Genomic DNA, 12,694 nt, shown 5'->3' on the forward strand with positions numbered 1-12,694 from the left:
ATATCTATTCACCAAACAACGGAGCACCCAAATTTATCCAAGAAACACTACTTTCCTTCAAATCCTACATAGATCCAAAGACATTAATTGTTGAGGATTTTAACACACCACTTTCCCAACTAGATAGATCAAATCAGCAAAAACTCAACAAAGAAACCGCAGATCTAAACAACTGCAAAGATCAACTAGATTTAACAGACATCAGCCAAAAATTTCACCCAGCAGCATAAGAATATGTCGCGACCACCTCGACCAGCAAGGAAGACGCGACCCGGGATTCTTCTCAATGCGGTTTATTCAGGACCTTTTACAACATCTTCTCTCCTGCTTCTTCTGCCCGCTTCTTCCTGCTTCTCTGTACCCCCGCGCTCTGGTTATAAGTCTCCTGGATGGCAAATCCTGAAGCACCACGTGGCATATACCGATAGGGTCGCAAACACGGAAGCAAACTAGGAACCAAGTCATAGCCATATAAGGAGTTGTTTTTACAGAGAGCACTTGTCACCGGGAAGACAGAAGGCGGGAGCCAGCGCAATCTTACCAAGGAGCTACAATGTTGCTTTTGTGGCCACGCCTTACTGCCTGGCCGTCTTTGGTCGTGGCTCCCGCAGCTCTCCACAAGAATACACGTTTTTCTCAACAGCACATGGAACATTTTCTAAAATAGACCACATTTTAGGCCACAAAGCAAACTTGTCCAAATTCAGAAACCTTGCATTCTCTCTGACCACAAGGGAATAAAATTAGAACTCAACACCAGATTTTCTAATTTTTAAGTTAAAGAATGCTTAAAAAGCCGTTAAAAACAATGTGAAGATTCCTTAAAATTTTTGGTAATGTCCAAACCTCATAACCTTTTGAATTTTAAACTTAAACTCACCCATTGTTACAGCATGCTGACAACTCTGATCTTGAACATGTTCTTAAACACATACAAAACACTCACACAGATCTTAAAGCACACAAAAAATCAAAATCAGTTGTACGTAGATTTTCTAAAGTTTTTAAAAAAATTTTAAGACAATATTTCTTTTAAACGAAGTACCTTTGTTGAGCTTCATTTATCCAGGGCTTGCTTGTTTAGCAAGGTATTTCACTAATCAGTCTTTTGAATCCCTTCTGTTGGAGGAGGGCTGGGTGAGGGGGTCACCTGAAACTGAACGGGCCTGATTTTTACCCAATTTTGACAAAAGCACTTTACAAATTGTTAAGCTGTCTGGAGCAGCTGAAAGTCCAGACCAGGCTCATTGCTATCTACACCCTAAGCTCTCCAGCAGCCTCCATCAGGAGAAGGTGCACCTGAGGCTTGTCCATGCCCCTCCTCTTGGCTGCTGTAACAAAAGAAGGGGGGAGGGAGACTTAGCAGGTCTGTGACCAAGCCCAGCCGGAGGCTGAGACTTTTATTCCCCCAGAGATGTTCAAATAAATATCAAAAACACTGATAAACACAAAAACCAAGGATTCACATTTAAAACTGGTACCAATTCTAAAACGGAACTAGACAAAACAACAACCAAAGGCTGAGTTGGGGACTAATGGGCCCCCAGAAATCTGTGCTGTTCTCAAGCTGAATCCAGAGTTTGCTGAGTGAGCCTGCCACTCTCACCCAGAACTTCCCTACCTCAGAAAACAGAACAGAAAACACACCAAAGTAAACAAGACAGACAAGTGGCCACAAAGACGAAATCAGGTCTCAGTGAATGGGGCAACATCTCAACACCACTCACTTACCAGGGGACTCGGACCCCCTCTACTCACCTCGGGAGGATTTTTCTTTTAGATTCCTGCAAACATTGACCCAGGAGCCTTCCAAGGCAGAGGAGAATTCCCAGTCATCTTGGGGCAAGGGAAAGAAGTTCCTAGTGGCTGTCCCCTCAGACTGACAGGTTCTCCCCCGTACTCAGACCCCCTGGGCTAAGGCCCGAGGCTAAGATCTTGCTGGTGCCACTTGCAGGTGGTCAGTGGCAGTTTCATAAAAAAAGAAGGAGCTAGAGAGAAACAGATATTAAGGGGGTGTTAGCCAGTCTCCTCTGAGCCCTTGCATCAGGATGAATCTGGGAGGAGAAACATTCCAAGAATTCCAAAAGACACACAGACAAAACACTGAACCCTGAGACAAGACATGTTCACAGCATGTGCATTGTAGACTGTCAGTCAGAAAGTGCTGGACTACAAATGGTCCCAAATGTCCACACTAGTGGATAGCCTACCCTGTAAACTATCAGTCAGAAAGTGCCAGACTCAAGCTTCTGCACTAGTGGATAGTTTACCCCCCAGGAGATCTGAGGGACAACTCCCACCGGCCCCGTTGGCTGTCTTATAGCACGTCCGCCAAGACCTCTTGCCAACCCCAATACAGAACCTGCAGGGAACTCAAATACCAGATGATTTCAGAATGGCAATGCCTCTACTTACTTGCCGGGCTTCTCATGACTCCTTGGTTAATGCGTCTGGGTGGGCTTTGGGTGGATTCCCGGCCAATGCACCAAATGTAAAACTGAATTTGGAAATCCTTACCCAAAAGACCACCAGAGACCATCAACAATGTAAAAGCAAAGGAGTCTTTATTGCAAGCTAGAACTTGGTCCCACCACAGCCCATGACGCTGAGAGGCCCCGAGACCAGGGTTATAGTACTTTTTATACAATTTTTAGGGAAGGCAGGGACTTTGTATACATCATAGCATCTTACAACAAATTATAACACATCACGGGGAAACTCTTAATACAATTCTATAGTATGATTGGCGCACTACAAAGCAGAAACAGGTTGTTGGTTAGATCAGAGGGTTGAAGTACTTTAAACTGGTTGGCTTGCACCACAGGGAGTCTCAAGGACACACTTGCTAAACTGCAGGGTTCCTTTTTTAAACAAACACCACCTGTGGCCTAACTGTGGGGGTCACCATGCCCTCCAGCACCTGCCTGCCTGCGGTTTCCCCAAGGATAGTTTATGTTCCTAGTTGCCAAGGAATTGCTTCTTCTGTTCATTCCCAGGCCGGGCTCATGGTCAGCTGCATAACTCATACTTCAGAAGATGACATCTAGCTCAAGCCTCAAGCTCCTCAACAGCCTCTTCAAAAAATTGTGCTGGTAGAACTGGCTGTACACAGAAAACTGTAGTTATATCCTTATATATCCCCCTGCACCAGAATCAATTCCAAATGGATCGAAGACCTCAATGTAAGTCCAGATTCCTTGAAAATGTTATAGGAAGGGTTAGGGGAAACACGAGGGCCCCTTGGCATAGGTCAAAACTTCCAAAGATCACGAAGCACAACAAATCAAAGTAAGTCTGGATAAATGGGATTACATCAAACCAAACCAATCAGTTGTCAGACTCAAAAGCCATGGAGAAGAGATAGTGTAGCACAGATTTATTAAGGAGCAAATCTACAGATGAGAGCCTCAGCCAATGCTAAACACTTACTACCTTTTCTAACTATGTTATTTATAGTAGATTTACATGTATATAAGAGTTTTCTGGTGGGGATTAGAAAGAAAACAACTAATGCTAATACATAGATAGCATGTGAAATGAGTTTTAGCTGGAGAAAGGGAGGGATTAAGGCAGTGGGGTCTATAGCTCAAAGTCTTGGCTTGGTGCCAGCTAAGAAGGGCGTAAAGCAAGAGTGGTTATAAACAAAAGCACTGGTCTGAAGCCTCAAAATAAGGACCCTTGTCCATGTGAACCAAACAGTCTCTAACATGAGGTTTTATTTAAATTAACAAGCACAAGTTTAGATTTTTGCAGAGTGGGATGGTGTATAGTCACAGGCAATGTCTGCTATGTCAGGTAATGCAATCTACACTTTCACATGTTACCCAATAGCCAGGTTTCAACACAAATAGATACAATGAGATTGTACAAATGAGACTTTGATTTTTCCTTCTCATGAATCAAAATTCTGTCAAATGCTTTCTGTCCTCCAGATGTTAACACAACATTTCTCATTATCTTTTCTACTATTTTGTCTTCATTATTGATGTTCACAGTACTTTTTATTGTTGTCTTCTGTGTATATGCAAATTTTAGGGCTTGAACTCTATGTTTAATGGTCTCCATTGTATTTTTTGCTCATGGGTGATGACACTATTCCTTGAGCCACATCTTTACCTTCTCCTTCTTGCTGGATAATTGGAGATAAGTTTTCACATTTTTTTGTATTTTTTATTTTTTTATTTTGAAAATATTGTACAGAGGGGTTAAAATTACATGGGCAAGATAATGAGTGCGTTTATAATCAAGAACTCTAATGACAACAAATGTTGGAGTGGATGTGGACAGAAGAGAACTATACTGCATTGTTGGTGGGAGTGTAAACTTGTTCAACCACTTTGGAAAACAGTATGGAGGTTCCTCAAAAGACTCCACATAGAGCTCCCCTGTTTCCCAGCAATCCCACTTTTGGGCATTTACCGAAATGATCACAAACAAGACCACACTAAAGCTACCAGCACGACTATGTTTATTGCAGCATTATTCACCATAGCTAAGATATGGAACCAACCCAGATGCCCCTCAGTAGATGAATGCATCAAGAAAATTGGTATATATACACAATGGAATTCTATGCCTCCATCAGAAAGAATGACATTGCCCCATTTTTTAGGAAATAGAAAGACTTGGAAAAATTATATTAAGTGAAGTAAGCCAGGCCCAAAGAAGCATAGGTCCCATGGTTTCCCTTATTTGCAATATCTAGTATATGTCTGAGTCTAGTTTTCACATTTTTGTCTGTTTAGACTGACATTGAAACAAAATCTTCAGTTCTTTGCCTCCTGAGTTTCTAGGATTCTACACATGAGCCTCTAACAACAAGCTTTGCTATACTATTATTTTAATTATGTGGTAGAAGAAAGTGGAAGTATATTTGTGTTGTGTGCAATTTTCAAATACAAGTTTGAATCAACTGTTATCAATTTTAACTGTTAAACCAATGAATATTACACATTCCCACATAAATATAATTGAAAAAAGGCATAATTGTTTTGATAAAACAAGTAATGGAACCATTTTTTTCACTTTACAATTCATGTTTTATATAACCTTAATTAGCGGACTTCCATGACTAAAAGTAAATATATTAATTGTATACCACAAGAAGCAAAGTGATTATAGTTAAGAATATATATTTCATCACAGCGAAAAGATAAGGGTTGAGCAGTCTCACTAAAAAGAAATGTTACACACAGAAACTAATGGATATGATATAGTTGATAATTACACAAGATATAAATGAATGGGATTACCACACCATACCTCATAAATGTGCAAAATATAATTATGTAGGTAGGTGCCAGTGGTTCATATTTGTAATCCTAGCTAGTAAGGAGTCTGAGAACTGAGAATCATGGTTCAAAGCCAGCCTACGCAGGAAAGTCCGTGAGACTCTTATCTCCAATGAGCCACCAGAAAACTGGCAGTGGTTCAAATGGTAGAGCACTAGTCTTGAGGTGAAGAGCTGAAGGACAGCGTCCAGGCCCAGATTTCAAACCCCACAACTGACAAAAATTAAAAATAAACAAATATTTTGACATAAAATTTAAAATATATATGCTAAAACTTTTTAAATCCTCACTAGATATAATAGTTTATATAAATGTAAAGAACTGTTTTCTGGTTTTAGTTGAACCATGCCGGTAAAAGCAAAATGTCTTCTGAGCTTTACAGTCTTTCTTTTTTTTTTTTTAATTGTGAGAATACCATACAGAGGAGTTACAATTACATGGGCAAGAAAACTGGTACATTTCTTTTTTTTTTTTTTTTTTTTGATCCGGTCATGGGGCCTGAACTCTGGGCCTGGGCGCTGTCCCTCAGCTCTTCAGCTCAAGGCTAGCGCTCTACCACCTGAGCCGTAGCACCACTTCCGGCTTTTTTATTTTCTGCTTATATGGTGCTGAGGAATCAAACCTAGGCCGTCATGCATGCAAGGCAAGTGCTCTACCACTGAGCCACCTTCCCATCACAGGAGTACATTTCTTATCAAGCATTGTTGCCTCCTCTTTGTTTCCCCTCCAATCCCTTCCCATACTCCCCTTCCCCCCACCCGATCTACCCCCCACACCACACCAAAGTTGTAAAGTTCGTTTTTCGGCATAACTACTTGTACATCTCATTATTGCAATGGGTCCACCTGTATCCCTAGTTAAACAATTTGTTTTTTCCCTTCCCTTCCACAAATACCAACATAAAATACAGTGAAAGCATGGGTTATACGGTGGGGAAGGGACATACAAAGCAACAAAGAAATAAACTTATAATATGTTAGAAACAATTGCATGAAAGGAAAAAAAAACCAAAAAAACATTTGAATATTTATCTTGGGGTTCATTCCCCTAACATCATCTTATCTGACCTTTACTGCTTGACTCAGACATATACTAGTTATTGCAAATAAGGGAAAACATTGAAATAGCACAAAGACATCATTGGACATGAGATAACACGTGTTTCAGAGACAACTTAGTAAAGACAAAATATGGAATTTAAATGACTTATAAAAACATTATCCATGTACATATGGCCATATAAGATGGTGTTAAGTGAAATGAACCCCAACATAGGGACACAATTTATTGTTTCTTTTTTTGGTGGGGGGGTCCGGTCGTGGGGCTTGAACTCTGGGCCTGGGTGCTGTCCCTCAGCTCTTCAGCTCAAGGCTAGCGCTCTACCACTTGAGCCCAGTGCCACTTCCAGCTTTTTTCTTTTTGCTTATGTGGTGCTGAGGAATTGAACCCAGGGCCTCATGCATGCAAGGCAAGCTCTCTACCACTGAGCTACCTTCCCAGCCCCAACTTGTTTCTTTCTTGCTATTGTTTCCTACTCGTGCTGGATTTGAACTGCAACCCTCAGATCTCAGCCTCCTGAGTAGCTAGCATTATAAGTGTGAGCCACTGGCACATGGTTTAAGATCACATTTCTAACAGTGTACACTCAGGATCTGTAATGTGTATCTTCATCTATCTTTATATGAATCCTTGAGTTAAAAATATGGGCTAGAACTTAGACTTCACACTCAAAAAATATTTCTAGTTTAAAAATTGATACTCCTGGGATGGGAAGGAGGCTCAGTGGTAGAGCACTTGCCTTGCATGCCTGAGGCCCTGGGTTCGATTCCTCAGCACCACATAAGCAAAAAGAAAAAAGCTGGCAGTGGTGCTGTGGCTCAAGTGGTAGAGTGCTAGCCTTGAGCTGAAGAGCTGAGGGACAGCACCCAGGCCCAGATTTCAGGCCCCATGACCGGATCCAAAAAAAAAAGTTGATACTCCTGGAAAAATAAAACCTAAGAATATAAAGGAGTCTGGAAAGTTGAGTGTGCATCCAGCCTGGGAAGAACAGTCTCTGAGACACTATCTATAATTAACCAGCCAAAAACCTGGATTGGAAGGTTGCCTCAAGTGATGGAATACTAGTCATGAGCAAGATTGTTGAATAAGAGCTTGAGGATTTTGCATACAAACATACACATACATACAGAGACACTTCTATTTGCAAACACACATACACAAATGAAACAACTCTCAGAATGTGCAGAAAAGTTAGAAAACAATAGAAAATATGTCCTGAGTAAGACTAGATCAAATGATAATTTTTACTATGAGAAAGTCCTCAAGTGAACTTTCTTCAAAAATGTTTGAGTATATTACATAGATAGGGACCAGAGATAGTAAGAAAGTCAAGTAATCATTATTAAAGGGATCAGATCCAATGAGGAATGAATCAGAGACCCCTGCAGGTGCATCTGAAAATGTTCATATACTGTGTCAAATATTAGAACATCTTTGAAAATAGTACATAAACAGTCTGAGCAGTCAGTCTAGTGAATAATATCATTGGAGAAGTTCAGAATTGCTAGTCTGTATCTAGATTAAATAAACAAACAAACTATGGCAGGGCAATGTGATACAAGCCTGGAATTCTAGCACTCAGACTAAGACAGGAGATTAGAGAGTGTAATTACATAGTGATACCTTCCCTGGACCAGGTAGTATAATTTTGTCTCAAGGAAACATACCAAATAACAAGAAAGGGATTCACAGTTAGAAGTTTGGGATAATTTTGTCATTATGTTTTGAGAAGTCGTTTCCTATTGAAATGTAAGTCATATATAATCTTCAGTTGTGTTTTTAATACTCTCTTCTTTACAGAATATTCCTAGATGTGAAATGGCTCATGATTTCCCAACCAAAAATTTGAAAAAGTAAGTATCATTCTGTTGGATTCCAAAGAAATCTTGAAGGCTTACAAAAGTTTAAACCTGGAGAAATAGCAAAGTTCATCTAATGTAAGACTTTGTAGATCTTGCTAAATTAGAATTTAGATTTAAAATAAATTTTTTGGTTTTGTTTGTAATTTCATATTCTATAGAATGCTACAAAATTCTTTTTAAGTAGAGGGTTTAATTGACAAATTCACAAATGATTCTGGCATTCTATTTGCCTAAAATATTCTTTCAAGCAAGGTATAATTAGAACTTAGTTAATACATAATTCCAGCAGTTCATGTATAAAATGATAACGTGAATAATCTGGATAGAGTTGCCGACAAATGGATGATACCAATTTATAAATTTAGAAAAAGCAACTTTTTGAGGCTTTGGTGTAATATGGTGTGAAGAGAGCAAGTGTGTGACATCTTGGTTCTTCTATCTATTTGTAACACAGGAAGCAATTTCCTTAATTATGTGCCTCTGTATACAATGAGAAAAATGCTAGGGTTGGGGTTTGTTTTTATTTTGTTTTTGTTTTTTGTTTTGTCCTAGGGCTTGAACTCTTGGCCTGGCCATTCTCTCTGAGCCTGTTTTTGCTCAAGGCTCATGCCCTACCACTTCAACCTCAGTGTCACTTGTGTCTGGCTTTTCTTGAGCAGTTTATTGGAGAAAAGAATCTAAGGAAACTTCCTGCCTGGGTGGGCTTTGAACCATAATCTTCCGATCTTAGTCTCTGGAATATCTATAATAGATTAAAAATAAATATAAATATTTGCAAGTGTTCTGATTTCAAGAATACTACTGGGGAGGAAATGTTGCAGCAAAGTTTAGTGTAGTGTTCTTTCCACAAGAGGAAGGGCATCACATTAGCAGAAGTGTAGTATTTTTTCACAATAATGATAAGCTAGTCATATTGTAAGTTTAGGGAATATTAACGTGCACATTACAAGTTGGAAACTGTTGGGTTAGGATAACTTTATGACATAAAAGTGTGGGATTGTTGGTCATAGAAATAATAGCTTACTCTGATGAACAAATGTTTACTCTTGAGGAATTAATTATTACAGATATTTTATAGTTTTATCCTCTACCAGAATGTGGCTATTTTTTCTGTTGACTTCTCAATATGTACCACCCCATTGGAATTTGCATCTATTGCAGAATTAAGTAACATGCAAACAGGTACTGTTTTGAATGTCTCTGGTACAGAACGTTCAGAATTTGAAAATGAGTAGTTAGTAGTCATAGGAATTTTGAAGAAAATATGTATTCTGTCCTCTTAATTATTCAGTTTTAAAAGTTAGCAGTTTCCATAGAATTAAACTTTTCTGTTTTACTATGGGACAATACTAAAATTATGTTTTTTTCAATATAATGGCAAGTATATTGTGAAAATATTGGATAACATTCAAGTTGATGACCCTCTGAAAAGAAGGGGTAATGAATTCAAATAGATGCCAAATAGTGTTCATTTTTAAAAAAGTTAATACACATAGAATCATTTTACTATACCAATACAGTGAAATTATATTTTATGTGCTTATTTTTTTATTTAATTTTATTGTCAAGGTGATGTATTGAAGGAGTTGCAGTAACTGTAAGGTAGTAAATACATAACATGTCGAACTTTTTTACCTCCCCCCTCATTTTTCTCACACTTTTCCTTCACTCCAATACCCCTCACAAGTTGTAATGTAAATTTCCAACATATTGTTTTGTGAGTATTGCTATTGCACTGGTTTGCCCTTTGTCTCATCATTTTGTTGTTCCTCTTCCCTTGACAAATTAAGATAAATGTATATACAATACACAGGGTCCTGAAATCAAATACAGCAGGGAATAAAACATAGGGGAAAAACACAAATGAAAAAAAGAAATCACATTGTACATTAAAAACAACAACCACAAAAAAAACCTCTGTTTCCATATCTAGGAGTTCATTTTGCTCAGCATGATCTTATATGATCATATATACATAGCTATTGAGCCATTCTGCTCATCTGCTAGGACTATGTTAGACATTTCTTACTTATTGCATGAGGGAAACCATGAAAACTGTTTCTTTGTGTCTTGCTTATTTTACTTAGGATTTTTCCAAGTCTTTCCATTTTCTTATGAATTGGAAGCATAGAATTCCACCATATATATATATATATATATATATATATATATATATATATATATATATATATATATATATATATATATATATATATATATATATCACATTTTGCCGATTCATTCATCTACTGAGAGGCATATTGGTTTAAAACATGCTTGCATGTAAGTATCAATTAGGGTCATTCAAAAATGACAGATGCCACCAGACATACTAAAATCATGATTTCTAAGTAAGATAGGATTGTATGGTGGTACAAGTGTTGAGATATCTGGATGAGTCTAATCTTGCACTGAATTAGGCAGGAAGATATCCAATATCATATGGGATAAAAATGGTAGTGAGAAGATATTCCCTTGAGAAAGATATAGGAGGCTGCCAGAAGTATGAAGAAATTCAGATAATTTTGAAGGATTTAGAATTGCAAGCTCAAATATGTCTCTTTAAGTGGAAAGGCAAAAGAAGGGGAAGAAAATAAAATAACAGAAAGCAGATAATTGTCCCAACTTACAGTATAAAAAGACATAACCTATAACTTCCACGTTAAAGAAAGACCAATATAATACATCCCACTTACTTTAGATACATGCAAAATATTTACTTGGCTTTTCCCACTTTAATGCTCCAAAATAAATGAAGACTTATAAGAAAAGCTATGTGATTGTCATTACTTCAACCTGAACACTCATTGTGATGAGCCCTTTTTTCTTAGTATGCTCTTGGAAAATACTCCCTAAATTGATGATGTTGTGGCTGATTAGAGTCAGCGTAACGGGCTTCTGCTTGTATGATAGTCCCAGAATGTTTTAATGCAGTTTTTTCTCAAGGTATCCAACATATTGTCTGATGCTGTACTTTGAACACACCCTCACACACATGTCACAGATTCCTGAGAGCTGAGGAAGTGGCTCTTCTGCTTGCTTAAGCATAGATGAACAGCTGGACAAGCATTTTCCTGAGATTGAAGAAGTGGTTTGAGCTTGCTCTAAAATAGTTTAGATAATAATATACCTAGACATTGTCTCATAGGTTAAGTAAAAATGTATCTGTGGAAATTTTTTGTGTGAATGTTTTCTAACCACATCTTGGCAAAGATTATGCTTGCTTGTCTTTAAATACCCACTAACAATAAAACACAGCATGCAGTGGCAATTGCTGTTTGCACGCTGCATCCCGTGTCCTGGTGATTTCGTGACCCTTACCCAGGGACCCCGACGCACTAGACGTTGACGATTGGCGCCTGAACAGGGACCCTGCATTGTTGAATTCAGGAAGGGATATTCAGGTAAGTACTTTTAATTACAGGGTGATGGGACAAGGTAGGTCTACTCCGTACTTACATATGCTTAAACATTTACTTGCTGCTTATGGTGTAAATATTTCTTCTTCTGACATAGAAATGTGTATTAATGTAGTTAGGAAATGGAATCCTTGGTTCCCCTATGAAGGAACATTATATGTTGATAATTGGAAACGAGTAAAAAATAATGTAGAAAGAGCTGTTTGAGAAGGGGAAAAGATTCCTATTAGATTTTGGTCCATTTGGGCTATTTTACATACCCTTTTTAAAGTCTTGAATGAGGAAAGATTAATAGCGGACTTAAAGAAAGAGGCCACTCCTTCTATTGTAGATTTACAATTGGACTCTGAGGTTAAGGACGCAATAGATAAGGATGCATTGCAATTAACAGAGAAAAAACAAGAGGTAAAAAAGGCTTAAAAGGAACAAACTGAAAGTGTAATAAAATGTCTGAGCAAATGGAATTGATTTTATCAAAATTACAACATATGGAGTTGGAAATTAGCAGAGTGAAAGGAGAACCTGAGAAAGTGAAAGTAAAGCAGCCTTTGGCTCCTCCGCTGGCCGATGCAATCTTTACAGCGTCACTCCCTCACAAAACAGAGGGCTCAGACAGTGAGTTTGATGATGAAATGTTTATTTTTTCTTATCCTGTAATTCGACCACGCCCTATGAATGGTATAGCTCAACGAGCCAGATATAAAGGTGTTGCTGTTGATGATATTGGTAAACTCAAGAAGGCAGTGACGTTGTATGGTCAGCAGTCTCATTATGTTAAGGAATTGCTTAATGGGTTTGCTCAACATTACAATAATTTTGCTCCTGAGGATTGGAAGATGCTTTGTAGAGCCTTGCTTAAGGAACCTGAATACCTACGATGGCAAATGTGGTTTACTGAGTTATGTACAGAAAGGGCTAGACAAAATGCACAGAGCAGTAACCCCCGCCTACAAGTCATAACCTTTCCCATGTTTTATGGAACAGAACTATATGCAGATGCTCATATGCAAGTGAACTCTCCTGAAGAGATCCATGAGCAGTTAAGAGACATAGGTATTGAGTC

The 12,694-nt window shown here is 38.3% G+C and overlaps 1 long non-coding RNA gene across 2 annotated transcripts; it reads right to left on the reverse strand.

Moving 5' to 3' along the window:
• Positions 1-330: 330 nt before the first annotated feature.
• On the reverse strand, positions 331-2,018 carry LOC138822022 (uncharacterized). Of its 2 annotated transcripts, none has more exons than XR_011370300.1 (3): positions 1,759-2,018; positions 542-658; positions 331-449 (listed from the first exon to the last, which is right to left on the reverse strand). It is a non-coding gene; the product is annotated as an uncharacterized lncRNA (long non-coding RNA). The 2 variants fall into 2 exon arrangements; XR_011370299.1 differs by lacking the exon at positions 1,759-2,018 and adding an exon at positions 881-929.
• Positions 2,019-12,694: the final 10,676 nt, after the last annotated feature.

Source organism: Dipodomys merriami, unplaced genomic scaffold (genome assembly GCF_024711535.1).
Source record: "Dipodomys merriami isolate MVZ:Mamm:240054 unplaced genomic scaffold, mDipMer1.0.p SCAF_978, whole genome shotgun sequence".
Taxonomy (NCBI): Eukaryota; Metazoa; Chordata; class Mammalia; order Rodentia; family Heteromyidae; genus Dipodomys; species Dipodomys merriami.